The sequence below is a fragment of the Paroedura picta genome, chromosome 10 (assembly GCF_049243985.1).
Source record: "Paroedura picta isolate Pp20150507F chromosome 10, Ppicta_v3.0, whole genome shotgun sequence".
Classification (NCBI taxonomy): Eukaryota; Metazoa; Chordata; class Lepidosauria; order Squamata; family Gekkonidae; genus Paroedura; species Paroedura picta.
This window is the reverse complement of record NC_135378.1, coordinates 74,419,439-74,441,741: the sequence shown is the minus strand read 5'-3', so window position 1 is coordinate 74,441,741 and position 22,303 is coordinate 74,419,439. Positions and strand designations below refer to the sequence as shown.

Below are 22,303 nucleotides of genomic sequence, written 5' to 3'. Positions count from 1 at the left end.
ACTTTGTATAGAATGGTAGTTTGTTAGTAGCTCCTGGTAAAGGCAAGGTTGCCCATCTGTAAAGATAATCAGTGTATTTTCAACACGTCATTCATTTAATTAGAATAAGGGCTCCCAACTTTTCTGAGCCTGCAGACACCTTTTGAATTTTGACAAAGCATGTTGGGTGCTACCACAAAACGGCTGCCACAAAATGGCTGCCGCCATTCCCTTTCCATCACACAGTATGGTGGTAGCTGCTGTCAAAGCAACGATTTTAAAAAAATGCACTCAGCCAATCAAATCTTCCGTGGTTGATTAGAAGCCCTCATCTGGCTCTGTTTACTTTGTAAAAAGACTTGGTGGGCACTAGAAAAAGGTGTTGGTGTTAACATGGCGACCACAGACACCATGATGGAAACTTCTGCAATCTCTCTTGAGACAAAATGTTTATCACTTCAGATGTTAGAAATAAAATGGAAAATCATCTGCAATATATATATATATTCCAGTATGTTAGCTTCTCATTTTCTTCTAAATAAATGATAACATTTCTGGAAATAAATATAATAAGAGAGATGTGGAATAGAAAATACAGAAAAAGGCTCATCAAATGGACATTAGATGAATGATTTGCCAAATGACAGGAATGTCATGGTCTCCCTTCCCCCCCCCCCGAAAAAAAAGCTATTTCAGTCTTGACAGGTATGATAGGAATTCTAGCACTTAATTTACTTGATTTTTCAGAGGTGTTTTTCCCACCTATTTCACAGCAAAGAAAAAGCCTCTTAAGGTTAGTTAGGCCAGCATGAAATATTATACAAGGGAATCTCCTGGTGAGATGATATGAGTGTTTTGTTCTCTAACAGGTTTTTGTTTGCTTGCTTTCTTACCCCTTGAGTGATCCAAGGTAATACAGGTTAGACACATGTTGCCTCCTCGGTCACAGATTATATGTTCTTTTTTGGAGCTGTCCATTTCAAGCAAGTCATCAGAGTTAATAATAACCTACCTGAGAGTGATTATTACACGCAGTGGGATGGCTTGGCATGATACAGAGGGCATCACTATCATATGTGGGGGTTCGCTGCAGGCTTTATATTTGGAGCACATAGATATAGGAATGTGACCTGAGGGGAAGCAAAGTCAGTAGAATTCTGCTGTACATCATTAATTATCTTCATGCAACGGCCAAAAACACACTGAAGGAGCTATAAGAAGGAGCTCCCATGGTCTTGAGATAACTATTTTCTGTTGTTTCTCTGTGGGGCCAGTAATTGACTTTTAAATCAATTTTAGTAACTTTTTAATAGTATCTTTGGGTGTTGGTGCTTTATGACCTCTGATCTAGATGTTTACCAGCTCTGTCCTTTCTAACAACAGAGAACAACTAAGAACAGCCAGAATGCCATGTTTATTTCTTTCTATTAAAATGCTGCTGTTATTTAGCAAGACTAAACTATATGCGCTGATTCAGATGTTCTTTGGAAATATTCAGAGTAGCAATACCAGCCTCCAAGTGGGGCTTGGGGACCCCCTGGAATTACATCTCATCTCCAAACTACAAAGATCAGCTCCCTTGGAGAAAATTGACACTATGGAGGATGGAATCTATGGCATTGTACCCTGCTGATGCTCCTGTCCTTCTCAAGCTACATCCCCAAATCTCCAGGGGTTTCTTATCCTGTACCTGGCAACCTTACCCTGCCATCCCTACAGGCAACTTTGAGAGGACCTAACAACCCTCGTTCAGAGGGGTAGCATGAGTGGCTCACATTTCTCTTCTTTTGATTCAGAACAGTATACAAAGATGTCTAATCTTCTGGCACTGGGACAAAATACACACATTTCTTTATATATCTTCCCCAATTGGGTTGTGCTTAGACATACAAGAAGTCTACAGTTCACCAACCTTCCTCTTGCCACTTTTAGAGAATGCCAAAAAGAGTCAGGGTGCCTTGAAAATAATTTTCTTGTGGTTTATTGAAATGATAAGTAAAGCTTATAGCACTTAAAGAAGTTGTGTTATGTAGCTTTGCTGACATATAAAGTCCTTTGCTGTGGTCTATTTTGCCTTTTTGTGTTGTTTTGTTTTCTAGTGTGATAAATTATTGTGCCTTCAAAATTGCTATGAAACCTCTTATTCCAATACATTTTAAATGAAGGCCAGTTTAAGAGCTATTGTTCCTTATTTTGCTTTTTTCAAAGATGGATGTAATTGAAATCACAACTTCCTCTGCTTTCTGTAACCTATGGAGAAGCAGAACACATTAGAAGTCTTCTAATATTTATTAATTAACACTTACTAAATCAGGAGCCATTCAAAGTGTGAATTCCTATATAACATAACAGGAGCAGCAGTATTTGATAAACTAATATGTCTTCAAGACATCACTTATTGATGTACTGTTGAAGTTTTGAATCAATTTGCAATGGTATCATGGTCCTATAACTACTCTGATCATTCCAGTATGTGTCTGGCCCACTTATTTGCATATTTGTTTCTTCTAACAGGTATGTTCCATTTTCTCAGCTATAGGCAGCTCACAATCCTATAACATACAATAGCCTTAAAAATATAATGTATTGATGCAGCCAAAGATAGGGATGCCAGACTCCAGGTGGACCTGGGGATCCCCGGGAATCACAGCTCATCTCCAAACTACAGAGATTTCTTTTTAATTCAATATATTATCCACCACTCCCATTTTCTCACTGCCTTGAGGCAGGTTACAATGCTTCAAACCCACACAATAAAATACATTTAAAAATCCCCTCCCTTAAAACCCCGGCAGCATTCGATCTAGCCCAGCCCTGCCCCACTTGCCGTAGCTGGAGCACCCTTTCTATCCAACCCGTGCTTCAGGGGAAAGAAAATATATATGGGGGTCAACATGTTGTCCTAGCTCAGTTTCCCGTGAGAAAATGAATGCTTTGGATCGTGGACTTTCCAACCTGGATCTGGCAAATGCTACCCCTGCATCCCCTGCAAGTGGCCAGGGGGGGGGGGTCTGGCAACTATAGTCCAGCACTTGAAACTAATAATGTTAAGTGCTAGACAAGCCCTCACTGGGAAACAGTTCCATTAGCAGGGTATTACACAGGAAAAATACCCCCATTCTTGTGCTTTTGGCCACTACCCCCCTTGCTTCAACCGATGTGAGTACACAGATGAGGGTGCACCAAGGACTTTGTCAGGCAGGAAAATATGGAAGAGACAAAGCCCAAAGGCACCCATTCTTGAATGTATTTTCCATTGGAGGAAAGGACATCGTTTTGCCCTGGCAAAGAACCTTTCTTCCATTGAAAACACAGGCCTTTACAGATGTATAAATGACAATCTCCTTTCTCAGCTTAACTATACAATTATTTCCCTTCAGTCTAATACTCCATAAACATTTTTAACCTACCCGTGGATTCCATTGCCATTTTATATACAGTTAAGATGTACATTTAAGCTAATTACTAAAAAAAACACCTTGTGTGAAAACATAAACAAGGATGATACTTGGAGTGTATTTTCTTAATGAGCCCTTTGAATTTGATTTCATCTCAAATGTTCAACTCCAGCTGTTTTGAGAAATAGGTATAATATCAAAAATAACCTATTTGGAGAACAAATGGACAAAGCATTTATGCTGCAGCTATTTGTGCCATACTATGATGTCTTTGCTGATTGTGTGTGCTTTCTTTTTTTTAAGTTCCATGTAAGAAATGTTAATTTTATTGTGGGGGGTACTTTTGTCGTATCTTTCCATGAGCTGCCTGTCTGAGTTTGATAGTCTTATTTTGCTAAGTCTGAGAGTTATAATTAAGGCAGGGATGAAGACATAGCAGGAGCTTAAAATAATTGACATAAGACTGCTTAATGGAAATCTTGGAATGGTATTGTTCTTGAGGACAATGGAAGAACTAGTGTGCTAGAGGGTGTAAGGTGAGAGCGACTGTGGTGTTTTAAGTGGAGAACAGGATCTGAGAAACCCAGGATGAAGTCACTGCTATAAAGCTTGCTGGGTAACCTTTGGTCAGTCACTCAGCTTAAGTTACCTCACAGAGTGAGAAGAAAATGGAGGAGGGTAGAATAAGATATCCCGCACAGAGCTCCTTGGAGAAAGGCTGGGATAAAAATGTACTAATAAAATAAATAATAAATCAGCATGTCAGATATGGTAGGTTCATTGTGGACACATCACTCTCCTGTTCTCTAAGAATCAAATGAGATGAGACACTGGGAATTCGGTGTTCGGTTCTTTCAAAATGCATTCTGATTGAGACTACAAGGAAGTGGTTTTTATGCCATCTTCTGGATCCACTTTCCAGACCAGAAATGAATTCAGTGAGTTGCTATTTCCTCTCTTGGGGAAGATGTAGACTTAGCTTTAGAGGAATATGACTGTCTTCTGCTATGTCTTCGTCAATCAAAGGACTTTGTAGAATCATAGAGTTGGAAGGGTCCGTGCAGGCTATCTAGTTCAACCCCTGTTCAATACAGGATCAGCTTAAAGCATCTATGCTAAATATCTGTCTAGCCACTGCTTGAAAACTGCCAGCTCATCACCTCCTTAGGCAACCTATTCCACTGCTGAACTATTCTGTGAAATCCGTTCTCCCCCCCTCCCCCTTATCTAGCTGGTACTGTTCTATGCATGGCCTAAACCCATTACTGCAGGCCCTATCTTCGGTTGCCAACAGGAATCACTCCCTGTCCTCCTCCAAGGCACAACCTTTCAACATTCACTATAAGGGCAGAATTGTATGAGAGACATGCTGAGAACAGTGTTATGCTGATTTGCTCCATTCCACATAATTCACAGCTAGAAGCACTAGATGTCCTATTGTATCATGTATGGTTCTTGTATCTTATTGTACAATAGGTATCCTATTTGATAATATATGCTTCTTCCAAAAGGATAAGTGGAATACGATGGTTCCTTTCCAGCTAGAGTACATGGCCATTCTACTTGTTGCCTTCTTAATTATTGGATGTTAACTGTTCCCAAGGGCTGATCCATTCAGCAATACCCCAAGAAATGGCCATGTATTTACATGGGAGTGGGGGATGGAATTTGATATATGGAGCAAGTGTTGAGTTTCCCACAAGGCATTCTGAGCTGTCAACCTGGGGCCTGAAAGAACATGATCGTATTTGCAGCTTATTCTTCCCAGGATATTCGGTGTGCCATGCAGGAGCTGTGAAACCCACTGTCTTCTGCTATCATTCTAACCAGGTTTTCCACAGATAGCAGATGGCATCTGTGCACAATAGGTGGCCTATGGCAGGCATTTGGAATGCACAAAGCAAATCATTGCCAATTCATGGATCAGTCAATGCCAAATGGCTCTGGGGATGTTTTGACATGATCTGCAGAGGGGTTCTGCCTTGGCTTTTCAGCTTGTAATGGCGAGAGTTTATGAAGTAAAGAAATAACTTGAATGGAAAATGCCATCGTGTTTTGACATCTGTTGGTTGGCATTTGACATTTGGTTGGTATGTATTTATTGACATTTACTGTTTGGAGTGGCGCGTGTGTGTTTTCCCCCTGTACTACTGAAACACCAACTATTACTCCTCTAAATAACAAGCCTAACAAGCACGGAAACACAAAACAACAAGAAGAAAAACTGGTGACCCTCAGGAATAACCCTCTTTGTATTTTAATGGCGCAGAAAATAAAACAAAAGGAACAGGAGCCAAATAAATGGTTTGGGAGAAAAACACACTTCAGGTTTATTCTGGCATTCTGAATCCTGTAAAATGGATGCAACATTTATATCTTCAGCCCATAAAGAGTAATATTCCTCTATGGGGCTAAAAGTGTAACATTTCCAGAAATGCTGAAGCCATTGGAACACCCCCACCCCATGAAATCCCCAAGACCAATTATGGAGAAGAACTTAGGCAGAGGCATCTGTAAAATAAGAACTTATTCTTGTACAATTTAAAATCCTGAATTTAAATTAGTTGATACTGATTTTCAGCTTCATTAAGATGTCAGACTGGATATGGAAGCTCTTGATTGGGTGAAACATTCAAAGACTGTCAAGGATTTTTATTATATCAACATTTCTTAATGATCTTCCACACGATTCTGTGAAGGAGAGTTGGTTTTTATACTCCAGTTTTCTCTACCAGAAGGAATCTCAAAGCAACTTACAATTGCGTTCCCTGCCTTTTCCTGTGAGGTAGGTGGGGCTGAAAGAGCCCTGATATTACTGCTTCATTAGAACAGCACTATCAGGACTGTGGCTGGCCCAGGGTCACTGGCTGTGTGTGGAGGAGTGGATAATCAAACCCAGCTTGCCAGATTAGAAGCTCTTAACCACTACACCAAGCTGTCATACCCATTAGGGCAGGGGTAGTCAACCTGTGGTCCTCCAGATGTTCATGGAATACAATTCCCATGAGCCCCTGCCAGTGTTTGCTGGCAGGGGCTCATGGGAATTGTAGTACATGGACATCTGGAGGACCATAGGTTGACTACCCCTGCCCTAAGGCATGTCCTAGGCATGATATTGTAGGAGATATTCACATGCTCACCATGAATCTTTATTGGTATCCTGGAAAAAAACAGTAGTGGTTTCTCTCATTGTCCATTATTGGAGCATTAATAATGGAGAGGAAACCAAAAATAAAGTAACTAGTAAATCTACTCTCCTTGTAGCATTGTTAATAAGTATAACAGAGTGTGTGCATCTAAGGGTGATTTGCATTGGGGAAAAATATTGTGTGGAAATGGTCACCCTATTCTGATCCAGGCCTCTCCTTGGGGTACTTTTCATTTGAAAGAAATGGGAAATCTTTCTATGCCTCATCTGGGGTGGCTTTGGAGTCAGGGGACATCCCAGCCTCTCTTTGAGGAAACAAGCTCATTTCACACTTTAAGAAGCATAACCATAGCTGTGTTCCTTGACCTCGAACAACAACCGTTAAACAGCTCATATGTATTGTTGTTGTCCTTTGTGTAAAGACTTTAGATCAAGAATTACACTGTGAGTGAACTAAAGTGGCTTTCAGATTATTTTGCTACTCACTGATTGAGAGCACTTCATTAACTCCCGTTACAGTGCTTTAGCATTGCAATTGATTGGTAGTCAATTCTGCTACTGTAAGAAGGTGGGAGAGATTTTTAAAAACCTCTTAGGGAACAAGCAGTGAATGGCTCGGAAGGAAGAAGGGGAAGTGGTGCTGCTCACCCTTTCCAACAGAAGCAAAGTGCTAGTGATTAAACAAAGGGAAACTTTTAAAGTGGCTATTTTTAGCGACACATGGCTCCCTACAGGTGCACTGTTGGCTGATCTTTGATCACAAAGGCCTTGCTAACACATTTTATGAGCCTATCTTTGTACATGTGGTTTTTGGCAAAAGGGCTACTCCCCGCAAAAGTACACACGCACATCTGTGTGTGTGCATACACAAGAACGGTTTTTGAATTTGATACCCATGCTTTACAGTTTGGAAAGTGCAGTTTGGAATACTGTGGCATATTTCATTGATTTTGAAACTCAATGATCATTGCAAAAATGTATTAGATAAAAAGATTTGTTAAAAGTTAAGAAATTAGTTGCAGCTGTAAAGGTTTACTGAGCAAGTGAATGCTAATTGAGCAAGTGAATGCTAACTACAGTCAAAGTAGTTCAGCAGTGGAATAGGCTGCCTAAGGAGGTGGTGAGCTCCCCCTCGCTGGCAGTCTTCAAGCAAAGGTTGAATACACACTTTTCTTGGATGCTTTAGGATGCTTAGGGCTAATCCTGCATTGAGCAGGGGGTTGGACTAGATGGCCTGTATGGCCCCTTCCAACTCTATGATTCTATGATTCTATGATTTTAATAACCAAGAACAACATAAGCAGTCCCCCAAAATATGGTGAGTAAAACAAAACAAAAATGAGACTTTTAAAACATTCACATTTACAGTTTAAGATTTCTGTACTGTAGGAAATGATATATCTCTAATTCAGTTATTTGTCTGACCTTTGACCCAACTCTCCTGGAACAGGAAAAAAGGCTACCAAAATATCCCAAGATCAGCCAAGTGATATTTTTTCATAACTTGTGCCCATGACACCTCAAGAGGCTTTTACCCATTGCCCAGTCCGTCATCCTCATTTGTTTGTTGATTCAAAAAGATGTGATAATTCATTCTTCAAAACAAATTGTTGGATGACTCTACAACATTGATGGAAATGATATCAGTTTACTGTAATAGGGAAGTATGTTTATTTAAGATAACATTAGGGCTTTGCGTTAGGAATTATGAGTTCTTAGAGGCATAGACTAAGAGCCTCTTGTGGCGCAGAGTGGTAAGGCAGCCACCTGAAAGCTTTGCCCATGAAGCTGGGAGTTCAATCCCAGCAGCCGGCTCAAGGTTGACTCAGCCTTCCATCCTTCCGAGGTAGGTAAAATGAGTACCCAGCGTGCTGGGGGGTAAACGGTAATGACTGGGGAAGGCACTGGCAAACCACCTTGTATTGAGTCTGCCATGAAAACGCTGGAGGGTGTCACCCCAAGGGTCAGACATGACTCGGTGCTTGCACAGGGGATACCTTTACCTTTAGAGGCATATACAATAATAGTCCAGTGGCATTGTACTAAACAATATTTTATTTTTTAAAAAATTATAAAAGTTATATCCCACCTGAAGAAAATTTAAATCCAGGGGCACCTTTAAGACCAACAAAATTTTATTCAAGGTAGGGACTTTTGTGTGCACACCACACTTCCTCAGATGCAATGTGTGTGTGTACACAAAAGCTCCTACCTTGAATAAAAGTTTGTTAGTCTTAAAGGTGCCACTGGATTCAAAATTTGTTTTTCTGCTTCAAACCAACACAGATACCCGCATGAATTTATGCCCCACCTTTCTGCCTTCACAAGGCCAACCAAAACAGCTAATCCAAAACATCCATGATAATAAAACATTTTTAAAACCACTAAAATCAAGACCCCACCCCCATTATTCAAACAACTAAAAACAGAGTTAAAATAGATACAAAATCAATGAAACAGCAATTAAAACACCACAGTCATGTTCTGTCTGGATATCTCTGATGGAAAGGCTCCTATTTCTGCACTATGCATATTTACCATGTGTTTGGAAGAGTTGTTGATCCAGTGCACAAGAAGTATGAGCAATGTGTGTTAATTTTGGAGGGGGGATTTGCAGCAGTCAGAATGTGAGGTGGAACACACACAAACACGCAGCTTTCTGAAGACTGCATTTGCATGAGGTGTAAAGTTCAGCTCCTTGGTAGGAATGTGTAGTTCTATACAGCTACTCCTTTTGAACAAAGAGGGGAGTGTGCAGTCCTTTAAGGTAATAGCTGTCATGGTAAATGCCCCTATAAAGAATGCACTGTTGCTTGTTTTGGCATGGTAATAGTTGACAAGTCTCAAATGTGCATCCAGGTGACAGCTGGCTACCCACTGGCACAGCCCTCATGTCACTAAGTCAAAACAGCCATGTAAGAGTCAGTGTAGATGGGCAGAAAACATAGCTGAAGCACAGCCTGTCAAACGCTGCTTCACTGGCACAGATAAAACTGAAAGAAGGCTTGTCCTCACTGGTTTCATATGAAAACAGTCCTGCCTTTGCCAGCCAGGTCCTTGCTAGGGCTGCTTCCCTGTCCATTTGGTTCAAATTGGCTGGGAAAAATCCCATGATGATATCATAGAATGCAATCCTAAACCGAGTTATACTCATTGACTTCAGTGGAACTGTTCAGGTTGCCAAATGAGCAACCAAGTGGCAAGGAGCATGCTGGATTCTCATGTCATGGACGTATGTATTTAAAGTCTAAAAAGAACCATTGAACACTGCTTCGTCTTTCCTTGGGAAACATAGAATTCATCCAGGTATCGTTATATTAGATCTACCAACCTGTATGCTAGCTGAAATATATCTTTTCAAGGGCCAGCCTTGATCCGAAGGCTTGCAAGTGATGGAAAATCCAGTGTCCCTCTTGATAATACTTTCCCCAGGCTTGCTGTGATTAATCCACTTTCAAGAATTGCCCCCCAGTAAATCTTACTTCTTCATTTGAGCTGTTTCATCTGCTCACCCTGCTTTTGATAATATTGATATATATAATCTCAGTGCCCTTTTTTCACACTAGGTCTGGCCTGTTTTTTCACCTCAGCCTTCCTCTGTAATCCAGTCCTTCTGCTTCCATGTCCTTTACACTCACTTCCAAGTGTACATCACCAGCAGCTTATTTGGCTTCCTTTTCTCTGTGGTTTGCCTTGATTTAATATTTGACATACCAACAGGAAAGTTAAGGTCCGCAGCTTCCCAGCTTTGATGACTCACCATACGCTGTTTATATGTTTGAAGTTTGAACAGGCTGGAATAGGATCAGAAACTCACAACCTCTGTGTCAACTTGACCTTCCTGGTGGATATCATCTGACCCCCAAATGTCAGCCCCCAGAGCCGAAAAGAATGTTGATAAGCTGTGTATGCAACTTTGGAACTGAGAAGCATAATCCCCCCCCACACACACACACACAACACACACACACACACACACTTTCTTTCTCCAGCAAAACCTAGTTGTCAATTCGGGAGTTTAAAAAAAAAGTGAGCTTTTCTGTACTGATCTGATTCCTGTCTTGAGTCTAATTATTGATATACAAGAGAAATTGTGGCAATAATAACTGGACCACTACTGAAATACAGACGCAAATCTATAGATCAAGATAACTTAATTGCGGAATTTTGCGAAGAGAATTATATTAAGAAGAAGAGGAGGAGTCGGGTTTTGTACCTCGCTTTTTAGTACACAAAGGAGTCTCAAATTGGCTTACAATCACCTTCCCCTTGTCTCTTGTCACCTTCTCCTTGTCCCACAATAGACAAATAAGAAGAGACGTCCTGGATCAGACCAAAGGCCCATTGAGTCCAACATTTTTTTCACGTAGTGGCCAATCAGCTGTCTCTAGGAATCACACAAGCAGGATGACTGCAAGAGCACCCCCCTGCCAATACTCCCCAGAATACTGCCTCTGGTACTGATAGGGCTATGTATCCACCATGACTAGTAGCCATTGTGATAACCCCATCTTCCCCTTTTAAAACCTTTCAAGTGGGCTGGCAAGACATCCTGTTGCAGTAAGGGTTAAGAAATACTTCCTTTAGTTTGTCCTGAATCTCCCATTTTTCACCTTCAGTGGATGACCCCCAGTCAAAGTATTATATTAGAGGGATACAAGCCTCTCCCCATCCACTCTTTTACAGTCTTAAGGCCTGTAAGGTCATGCGCTCATGACAAGCTATTAGACAGAACCATTTATCTCATTATCCTTCTTGGTACTACTTGCCACCACAATGTAAGAACTACTGGTATAATGAGTTCAATCAAACTGGTCCTTGTGGTGGTGAAAAAAGGAAGAATGGGTATCTTTGGCCATTCAAAAAAGCCATATTCAGAATCATGAAACTGCATAGATGAACACCTTGGGGGACGGGTTGCAGCCAGGGGAGCAGGCAGGTGGTACAAGGGGAAGGAAGAGAGCCTGTGTGGTATGGTGGTTAAAGTGTGAGACCTTAGTCTGACCCGGGCTTGAATCCTTCCTCTTCCATGGAAGCTTGCCGAGGGACTTTTGCTTACCCAATCACACACTCTCAGCATAACCCATCTCTCATGGTTTTGGGGAGGATAAAGCAGAGGAGAGCAGAAGGATGTCAGTCACTTTGGGTTCCCAAAAGTGAGATAGAAATGAAACAGTAAGGAGGAAAACTGGATGAGACTGAGCAAAAGATTCATGGCGGAATTTGACCCATCCACCCATATATTCATTATAAAGATTGTTTGGATTCAACTCAATGTATCCATGGTACTTTGAGCACTTAGAAAAGGTGCAGCAGCAGCAGCAGCAGCATAATAATAATAATAATAATAATAATAATAATAATAATAATAATAATAATAATAATAATAATGGCACAACATTATAGGTTAGAAAATGTTATTACATCTCATTCCCTTAATTTTGACATTGTTTTATTGATGTTGACATTTTAGGGAATATTAAAGGAGATTAACAACAAATGTACATTTTTTTAAAAAGTGAAAGGGCAGTTGATTGGATTTCTCATGAGCTTATTCCATTCTAACTTTTTTTTTTAATCCACACGTTATTTTGATTTTTTACCTATTTGCTGATGCCTAGACTGTCAGTCAGTCCATTCGTCATTAGAAGTTGTTTGTTTTCCAGTATGCTACATACTGAGGCAAATCATTTCTCCAAAGAAATTTACATCAGGAGAAATGAAAGCATCAGTAATGTAAACACAAAATTCTCTGAAATGGTGTCAGGAAAAGGTTTTTATTTCTGTTTTATGTTTCCATTACGTTACTGGGGGTCCCCTCCCCTCCTTTTTAGTTGTTTTCCTACTAGCATTCAAAGGAGTAAGAAATGTATGTATATAAAATATGTATAGCCTGATAGGAATACATACACATTAAAAAGATTTAAGGCTACCATTCAGCTCTGTAAGATCAATAACATTATAAAGGGTTTTTCCCCCCATGGTTTTGCTTGTAATATACCTTAGAGATGTGATTTGAATAAATGCAAGTATTAAAATATATTGGGTTTGAAGGAAGCATGCAAGAGTTTTTGTCCTGTCTCTATGCAGACACTGAAAACAAAAACAAAATGTTCCTTTATCCAAGCATTTAGAGACACATCTGTGTACAAACCTGGCACAAGGTAACAATTTTTTGACTGTTTGGCTTTTGGTTCAAAATCGGAATGTTCTCTCAAGCAGTGCCCTCAGAACCCAAATTCAGCGTGTTCTTATTCAGAACTGTGAATGCTGTAGCACTGACAGATGAGAGAAAAACAAAATCAATTTGGACTGAAATCATACTGAGGGGGGGAAATATTTAGGGCTCTTCCCTTTGTATTATCTTTAGTTAGCTTTTTATATATACACATAATTTGGTGAGGGAAGCACAAGGAATCTATGATTCCCTCGGCATTTTGAAGAAACCCCAAATTCATCTTGATGACCCTGTTATCATCTTCATAACCCTCTTCATTTTTTTTAAAGCAGTATTCTTCTGTTTTTCACATAAATGCCGATATATCTCTGGACCAGCCATTCTCAAACTTTTTTTGGCCATGGTTCTTGTAGGAGCTAACAGGCCCAAGCTAAGAGTGAACTGCTATTTTTGATGTACCTTGTCTTTTATATATATATATATACACACACATACAAAAACATGAGGAGGATCACTTCTCCCGTATGTGTGGGTTTTCCTAGTATAGCAAACACTCCTGAGACTACAAAGCTCAATCTCTGATCAGTGACCATGGCAGACTGGGGGGACGGGGGCCACTCTTTGACATTTTATCAGGCTGCCAAATGGGAGGGGTCTTCCCTGGGCTGCCTTGCATTGGCCTAGCAGCTGTCTGAAATGCTGGTTCCAACTTGTGGGAGAATGAGGAAGCAGAGCTGCTACAGTCTATGGGTCAAGGATCCCATTTTGGGCTCACCAGTGATTTAAAAAATCCTTCATGGAGAGGGGATGGTATGGTGGGGGCTTTGAGTTTGCATGGGGACCTGGGGTCTGCTGTGGTCCAACCTCTCCACTCTCTACTAGGAACAGTATACCACAGAGGGGGAAAACTGTTAATTTTGACATTCAAAAGCCAGTGTATCCCCACAGAAATGCCTTGTTCTAAACTCTCGGTGTCCACGAACTACAATTCCCATGAGACCCTGCCAGCAGCATGTGCTAGAGTGGAGTTCAGGTTGCAGCACAACAGAGGAAGAGTCCCCTTTCAAATGCATAATTGGTGCCCCCCCCAAATAAACCCATAGTATCATAGTACATGCATGAATGGGAATTTTTTTTTAAAGTTTTTTAAAAGGACGATTTAACTCTGGTTGTGGGGGAAAAACAGCACATGCACACTAGCGTCTGTAATGCATGTAATGCATGTAAGTTTGAAGAGGAGGGATGATAATAAATGCACAATGCATTTATTATCAGCCCTCCTCTTCAAACTTACATGCATTGTTTGCTTGTCTGAAGCACACCGGCGGCATTCAGATATCAATTGCAGCTAATATTATGCTACAACTCAGCTTGTTGACATGTTCACAACTTGCTGCACCTGTGAATCGTACTCTAGACAGCATTGTAAACTGATACTGAGGCCCAGGAAGAAGAAGAATTGGTTTTTATGCCCTGTATAAATCCAGATTTTCCCACCCACACTGCAGTCATCCAAGCTTTACATTGATCTTTCCCAAAACTTTGGAGCAAAGCAGGCTTGAAAAAGATCAAAGAGAAGCCAGGGAACCACCGGAAAGTCCACAAATGGTGGTGTGAGGAAACAGGAAACAGAAATGCGCCATGGTGCCGTGGGGAGACAGTCCTCAACAGTGTTGAACCCCAGGGCAGATAGGAAGGAAAACTGCTATCAATGATTGCAGGCAATTTAGGGTGACCCTGTAAGGTTTACAGGGCAGGAGACTAACAGATGTGGTTTGCCTCTGACTGCCTCTGTGTAGCAACCTAGGACTTCCTTGGTGGTTTCCCATCATAGATACTAACCAGGGTGGACTGTGCTTTGCTTGTGAGGTCCAACAAGAACAGACTAGCCTAGAGCAGGGGTAGTCAACCTGTAATTATCCAGATGTTCATGGACTACAATTCCCACTACAATGCTGGCAGGGGCTCATGGGAATTGTAGTCCATGAACATCTGGAGGACCACAGGTTGACTACCCCCGGCCTAGAGCATCCATGGCACAGGCAGATAACCCACTTGGAAGTGTCTTCAGGGAGCAATCCCAAGCAGGTCTACTCAGAAATAAGCCCAATTATTTTCCCAATAAGATTTATTCACAGGAAATTTTTCTTAGGATTGCAGAATAACTCCAGCCATTGGTTTCTTACCAGTGTAAATTCATGCATTAAGCAGAATTAATACCCCCTAGGATTCTACACTTAGACTGAACCCCAGTGTGTTGTGTGAGAACTAATTCCAAGTAGCCTGCACGGCTACCTGTATGAACCGTGAGTTCCCGCAATGATCAGAGGAGAAGAGGAAGAGCAAAGGTGAATTTACACACGTCAAGATTTAATTGTTAGTTTGGAGTGACATCTGAATGAAGCCAAGGGGAGTGATTGTAAGGGAAGGCATGTAAGAACTCCAGTGAATTTCATCTTCTATCAGATTAAATTAGATCTGCATATTATTTATAATTAAAAGACATAAAAGTTCTTAGAAGCAGCACACCCACCCTTTTTTCTCTCACGAAGACTGATAATTGCTAAAGATTTTCCAGATTTGCACGGCACTTATCTTTGCCCAGACACAATGGGGAAAAAGCTGTTTGAACTGCGTTCCAGAAAATGAAGCTGATATATATATATAAAAAGCAATAGCCTGATTTATGTTTTCAAACCAATGGGCAGCAGCAAGTGCTCTATAACTAACAGGCTGTTGACCTGAAGGGAGATGTCAGTTCTCCTGAGGCTGAAAATAACATAACTCCCATAAATCTTTCATGAACAATTTTTGGAGGCTATCAGATCAAGCCTGGCTGATCTGAACATTGCATTGATGTCTTTCAACTGAAAAGAGGGATGCCAGTTTCCTTAAAACACATGATCTGAAACAGACCCTTTAAAACTCCAAGTACTTAAAACAGAGAGCAAGATAAGATTCTGTAACCTTTGTTTTAGACTTTCAGTCGCAAGACGCCTGTGTATCCGCAAACCAAAAACCTTTGTCGTATCAGGAGCAGGATGGGTTTGGTAGAGATAGGAGAAAAAAGTGATCCAGTCAGTGAGACAGAATAAGAGCATTCCTCTAGGTGATCAGATAAACAAGCAAGCAAGCTTTACCTCAGGGATCAGCCAAATGTTCCATATTTCGATAACTTTTATCTTTCAGTCCTGTGTCTTTCAGTTTCATTACTCCACAAAACTCTTCTGCTTGGTTTTACAGATATGTGTGAAGTATACTCTTTATACACAGTTTATGATATGAAAACGTATAACCCAGTGATCCCCAGTATGGTTTTCCTGTGGGCAGTATCGTACCTAGCTGATTTTGCACCAGGGACAGCTGGGCAGAGATGGAGGGTAGGGGATGAGGGGCCCAAATCCCATAGCCATCCAAGAGAAATGCCCACCAATGCCCTGAGCTTTCACCGTCACCCAACGCCTTCCCCGTAGATGGCGGCAGAGGGGTCAGCCACCTTAGACCGCAAGTACCCCAGTCAATCTGGATGGAAGTTCATGTGGGATTTGTGCTGGCCTGGCCAGTCATCAGGCAGCATGCTGCACCTTGATTTGGGTTCACAGCTTCTTATTGCACCCTGGGTCCACCTCATTGCCCAAAACTTTCAGGCTAGTTCTATATATCTGTGTATTTCTATATATGTACAAATACAGATCTATACCCTTCCTGGAGGGGATGGGTTAGTTCCAGCCAGTTCAATTGCACCCAGTGTTCCTTCTTATTACAGCCCCTGTTCCCAATGGCTCTTGTCCAAGTAGGTCCCATGATCCCCATCCTTGTAGTCAAGCTTTCTTTTGTGGAAAAGCAGGTTGGGTTCAATTGAAAGACTGTTGCAGCCTGAGATTATAAGAGAGTGAAAACAAACTGATAAGACAGATAGATGCCTGAGTCAACCATATAAAGTAAACCAGGGGTAGTCAACCTGTGATCCTCCAGATTTCCATGGACTACAATTCCCATGAGCCCCTGCCAGCAAACGCTTATGGGAATTGTAGTCCATGGACATCTGGAGGACCACAGGTTGACTACCCCTGAAGTAAACAACATTCATTCATGAGCAAATATTGAGATTGCAGATGAGTTCAGGCACACACAAGCTGAGACTATTAATAATTATGTTGTTGTTGTCATGTATTCAGTTGTGTCCAACTCTTGGCGATCCCATGGCACAGCTGCTGCCAAGATCCCTGATCCTGCACCACCTCCCTCAGCCATGCAGTGTTCTGGCCAGTGTCCATCTTGTTCTGTCCAACCCCCGTGCCCTTTGTCATAGTCATATTTAAAGCCAAAGGAAATTGAGTCAAACCTGTAAATTAAGTTCAGCAGACCAGCTGATTCTAGATTCCTTTCTTAGACATTTTTTTTAAAGTGATAAATCTTCCAAGTGAGAATGTAATGCCCAGTTGACTTACCTGATTCCTGTATTTTTCTAATGTATTTTTGCTCATTTTCTTACACTGAAAAAAAAAGTCTCTTATCGTGCAGACTTGGTTAAGAGCCTAGGGGTTGAAGTTGATCCAGCATTCCTCCTGAAGAAGCAAGTAAAGGCTTTGCAAAGAAGGGAATTGGATTGAGTTTTTGAATGCATTCCAAAATAACATTATATTTTAAAGTAGTATAAGTAGCAGTAGTATCAGTAGCTGTGTGTCTGGCTTAGTGATGACATCATGAACATGGATGCCCACGTCTTGTAGCAGTTATCACATCAGCTTGTCTCCACATTCTTTCCTGTTCCTTCAGTATTTGTTTATATGTCTTCTAGATCAGGGGTAGTCAACCTTTTGAAGATATTCACCAAGAAGGGGGCAGGATCACTTACCTTAGAGCAGGGGTAGTCAAACTGCGGCCCTCCAGATGTCCATCGACTACAATTCCCATGAGACCCTGTCAGCGAATGCTGGCAGGGGCTCATGGGAATTGTTGTCCATGGACATCTGGAGGACCACAGGTTGACTACCCCTGTTCTAGAGCATCCATCATCCTCATAACTTTCTAATATATTAAAAACATTTTTTGCTTATCTATCATGGGATGTACTGAAGGGAAACTTGTGGATATTTGGGATTCCTTTTTTTTTTCCCAGTTTAAAAAAAGTGCATATTTCCATTTGCTAATAGGTATCTTAGAGCCTCTTGTGGTGCAGAGTGGTAAGGCAGCGATATGCTGTCTGAAGCTGTCTGCCCATGAGGTTGGGAGTTCGATGCCAGCAGCTGGCTCAAGGTTGACTCAGCCTTCCATCCTTCCGAGGTCGGTAAAATGAGGACCCAACTTGCTGGGGGGTAAACGGTAATGACTGGGGAAGGCACTGGCAAACCACCCCGTATTGAGTCTGCCATGAAAACGCTAGAGGGCGTCACCCCAAGGGTCAGACATGACCCGGTGCTTGCACAGGGGATACCTTTACCTTTAATAGGTATCTTGCACAGGTAGAAAACGTAAGAAAATTTATCATTCCATCTGAAAAGAAAAACAAAGTCGTTGTTAAGGTAATACGCATTTCAGCCACTCTTAACGATACACAGACTAGGCACCCGCAATTCAGGTCTTCATTGAGCTGCTTGGAAAGCGGGTTGTGAGTTTTATGGGGAGCACAATACACTATTAATCCAAATGCAGATGACAATGTGCATAAAACACACAGCAGTGACTTAATAACTCCATTTTGAAATGAATGTCCACTACTGCAAGAAACTCTGTCCTGGCTAGCCTAGGCTTGCCTGATCTAGCAACATCTCACAGGCTAAGCAGGGTCAGCCCTGGCTAGTACTTGAAGGGGAGATCATCAAAGGAGTTGAGGGTTGCTACACAGAGGCGACCAATGGCCAACCATCTCTGAACATGTCCTGCCTTGAAAACCGTATGGGAAATGCCGTAAGCCAGACAACAACAAAAAAAGGAGGGAAATGCAAGGAAGTGGCTTGAACTGGGATGCCACGGTTTGGGGACATGAAGATATCTGCAGGGAAAAAAAGGGAAAGGATTCACAAATCCCTAGTATTGTTTATGCATGCGAACAGAACTGCAGTCATGGCTTGTGAGCAGTTATATTGCCATCTAGTGGATGATTCTGTCTCAATATAGCACTTTATTTGAATGGCTGTTTCCCATTCCTTGGTTTGCACTTATGCCCATTGGATGTGGATTCACTCCAGTCTGCTCTAAATTAAATCAGCGTGTCTATAGTGGCGATACTGTACTAGACTAGATGCAGAAGTGGAATCATTATTCAAGTGTTACGAACAACAACAGTCTAGCTTTCCATGAATTTTGTTTCTCTGTGCGATAAATAACTTGGCACGTATGGCATGAAGCTGCAGCGCGTGGATTTTGTTCAGTTCTCCAAGCTAATAAAAGATAAATCAGCACAAGCAATCTCATTCTCAGTAGGCAGATCCCCAAAGAAGTCCTTAATTGTTTATGAGCTATTGCTGGAGTTCAGTTGTCAGCAGGTGGCTCAGCTTCCTAAGGCTGCCTGTACTAGATGGCTACTAATCTTCCAGAACATAGTAGTTTTGAGGTTCTCGATCATATTTTCAGAAGTGCTTGATACCACATTGCACGGTGACAGCTTATGCAGAGTAAAAGCAAAGCCGTTTATTTTGTTACACACAGAGAGAGAGAGAGAGGACAAAACGGAAAGTGGATTTGGCATAAGCATAGATCTTATTTGAGAGTCAGTAACGACTTGGCAAGACATCCACAAAGCCTAGTGCACTGGCATCTTCCTTAGCAATCAAGAATACTTCACCGCTGATGTGACAAGCCTAGCTCACTTCTCCAGTGATTTGTTGCTGTTGCTGTCAAGTTGCAGCCAACTTATGGCAACTTCATAGGGTGTTCAAGGCAACAGACATCCAGAGGTGGTTTTTGATTGCCTACTTCTATGTAGCAACCCAGAACTTCCCACCCAAATACTGACCAGGGCCCCGCCTTGCTTAGCTTCTGAGATTGGACTAGACTGGACTATCCAGATCAGGGCATTGATGGCCAGGAGCAAGAAAACTCAACAGATTAGGAGTTCCCTTTTCTAGATCATTTTCTTGCTGTTGCCCAGACAACCTGTTGGATTAATTCCAGGAGCAAACAGGGTGAAGGAGTCTTTCCCTCAAGTGGTCCTACTGGAGGGGGTGTTCAGGGACAGGTATAAAGATGTGGGGGAACATTCCTAGAGCATTCTGCTAGCTTGCACAGTTCAGAGAACCATCACCGTTTGTGGCATCGGGGATGTGGGGCCTGCCTTCTATTAAGGCACAGGTTCTCAAACTTTCTATGCCGCGGCCCTTTAATACAGTTCCTCATGTTGTGGTGACCCCCAACCATAAAATTATGCAAGTGTTCTCACAGAAAGTAAGCTGAAACTGACCAGTGGCATGAAGACCCATTGTTTAGGATTGTATATAAATTGTTTTTTTCCCCAGGGTTTCTCAGTTCAGTTCTGCCTCTTGTCCCACCATGCCGATCTTGCTCTTTTCCACTGCACCAGACAGACAAACGCTCTATCTCGATCTACCCCGGCCAAACTGCTCGCCCTGCTGTGACCCCTGTGAAAGGGTCGTTCGATCTCCAAAGGGGTCCTGACCCCCAGGATGAGAGCCACTGTATTAAGTGCTCATGCCAGCTGGCAAGATTCTGGATGTTCAGTTACAGAAACCTTATCACCTTAGTTACAGAAAGGAAAGGGGAATTTTAGGGAGAACAGTACCCCCACCACCATTCTGCAGTACTGTTAACCCTTCCTTTCCAGAATCCAGTTGCAATGCTGCTGTTCGGCCCTATCAAACCTAAATCAAATCAGTCATAGACCCATTATGCACGGGGGGGATAGTGCACATTTGGGGTGGAATGGCGGCAACTAATATCACTGATAACACACAGGGCCGGCTGCAACCAGCCGCAGATTCAGTGCGTGCCACCGAAAAAGCCGCGTTAGCGAAACGTGGAAGAAAGTGCAACTTCCGGGTGACCGGGGCACAACCAGAAGCAGTGCCGGGGTCACCGCGTGCATAATCGGTTACTCTGGGTTTTGCCGCCGTTGCATCCCATCCCGTGCATAAGCGGTTTGCTTCACTTCTTCCCCCTCCGCGTTTTCCATGTGACCCGCAATCACCGTTTCGGCGGCCGTGCATAATGGGCCATAGCATGTACCCAGCCTGGGATTGCCAGACTCCAGGTGGGGCTGGGAAACCTCCCAGAATTAGAACCAATCTCCAGGTGACAGAATCTGCTTTGGAGGATTGACTCTGTAGCATTGAACATAACTGAGGATACTCTTCAGGTTCAACCCCCCCAAGACTACAGGTCCACCTTAACTCAGAGTTCGCAACCCTAGCCCAATCAGTTTTGACATAACACTAAAAAAAAGTGAGCATTCGTTTGCAGGGGCTCATGGGAAGATGTCCATGGACATCTGGAGGGCCGCAGTTCGACTACCCCTGGCCTATGTTTCAGTCTGGGTTAGACTTCCAAAAGTTTTTAGCACTACTTTGCTGCTTTCTGTTTTATGCCTTGCAGAAACACTGAAATTAGACTTTTCCCACAGAGCATTATCTTGGTTTCTCAGATAATATTGCTCTTTGTTTTCTGTTTGCCTTGTGATCTATATCTTGCTGGAGCTTTTTTCTTCTGCTTATTTGTGGGAAGCGTTTTTTTCTTCTTCTTCTTCCTTTCTTAGCAGTAATAGCATCATGAGGTCTGAATTTATAATGGATGAAGGTCATTCTTTATAAGAATCCTCTCTGTTTCTCAGTAGTTTAGCCTATCAATCTGTACGGAGCTTCTGAAAATGTCACCTTGCAAAACCATACGGTGTGCTTTGGCAGGAAATTAGAAGGAGCAAAAACAATTCAAGCTGCAGGTCAGAAGATGGTTATTAATTTTCCTTTTCTGTCTTTGTTGACAGGGAGAACAATTGTATCTTTTTCACACACAGCCAAAATAATGGAAACATCTCTTGGAATACAATGCAGTTGTGCTGTAGTTTTGTACACGGGAGCACAAGATGCTTGAGAGCATTAATCACGGCGCAGAAAGGAAAGACACATTTGAAAGTGGGGGCAGAGACAGGGAAAACCCAAAGAAAGCTCAAGTGAAAGAGCAGCTCTAGGGAAAGAATTTAGAAAGAGAGTTGAAGTCAGATCCGCTTTTCCTTTTCCATATTAGATATTCAAATATCAAGCAGGACGATGCAGGAAGAAAGCAAAAACACGAAGATGTAAGATCCACTTTGCTCCCTGGGAACTGTAGCTTTACTTTATGGTCAGTTGATTTTTCTGGATCCACTCCCAGCTCCCATTGACAAAAGACCTTAAGTCTTTGGGGGGGGGGGGGAGAGGTGTTGATGGCTGTCCTTGCTATTTATGATATACTATTCATCTTGCAACAACTATAAGCCAAGTCAGGTACCAAATCTGGTACAGAGCATAGTATACCAGTCATTAAAATACAAAACAAACAATTCACAGCTCTTGCCTATAGAATAGTGTTCAGGGATGGGAAGACCTGCCCCACCCAGTCTCCACCAGTAGCTGTTGCAACCACGAACCAGTGGCTTCTCGTGGCAGC

The 22,303-nt window shown here is 42.1% G+C and overlaps 1 protein-coding gene across 8 annotated transcripts in view; it reads left to right on the top strand.

Annotated features, from left to right (window-relative positions):
- Positions 1 to 22,303, top strand: part of GRID2 (glutamate ionotropic receptor delta type subunit 2) — an 857,916-nt gene that overhangs the window by 580,053 nt on the left and 255,560 nt on the right. The window lies entirely within an intron of this gene.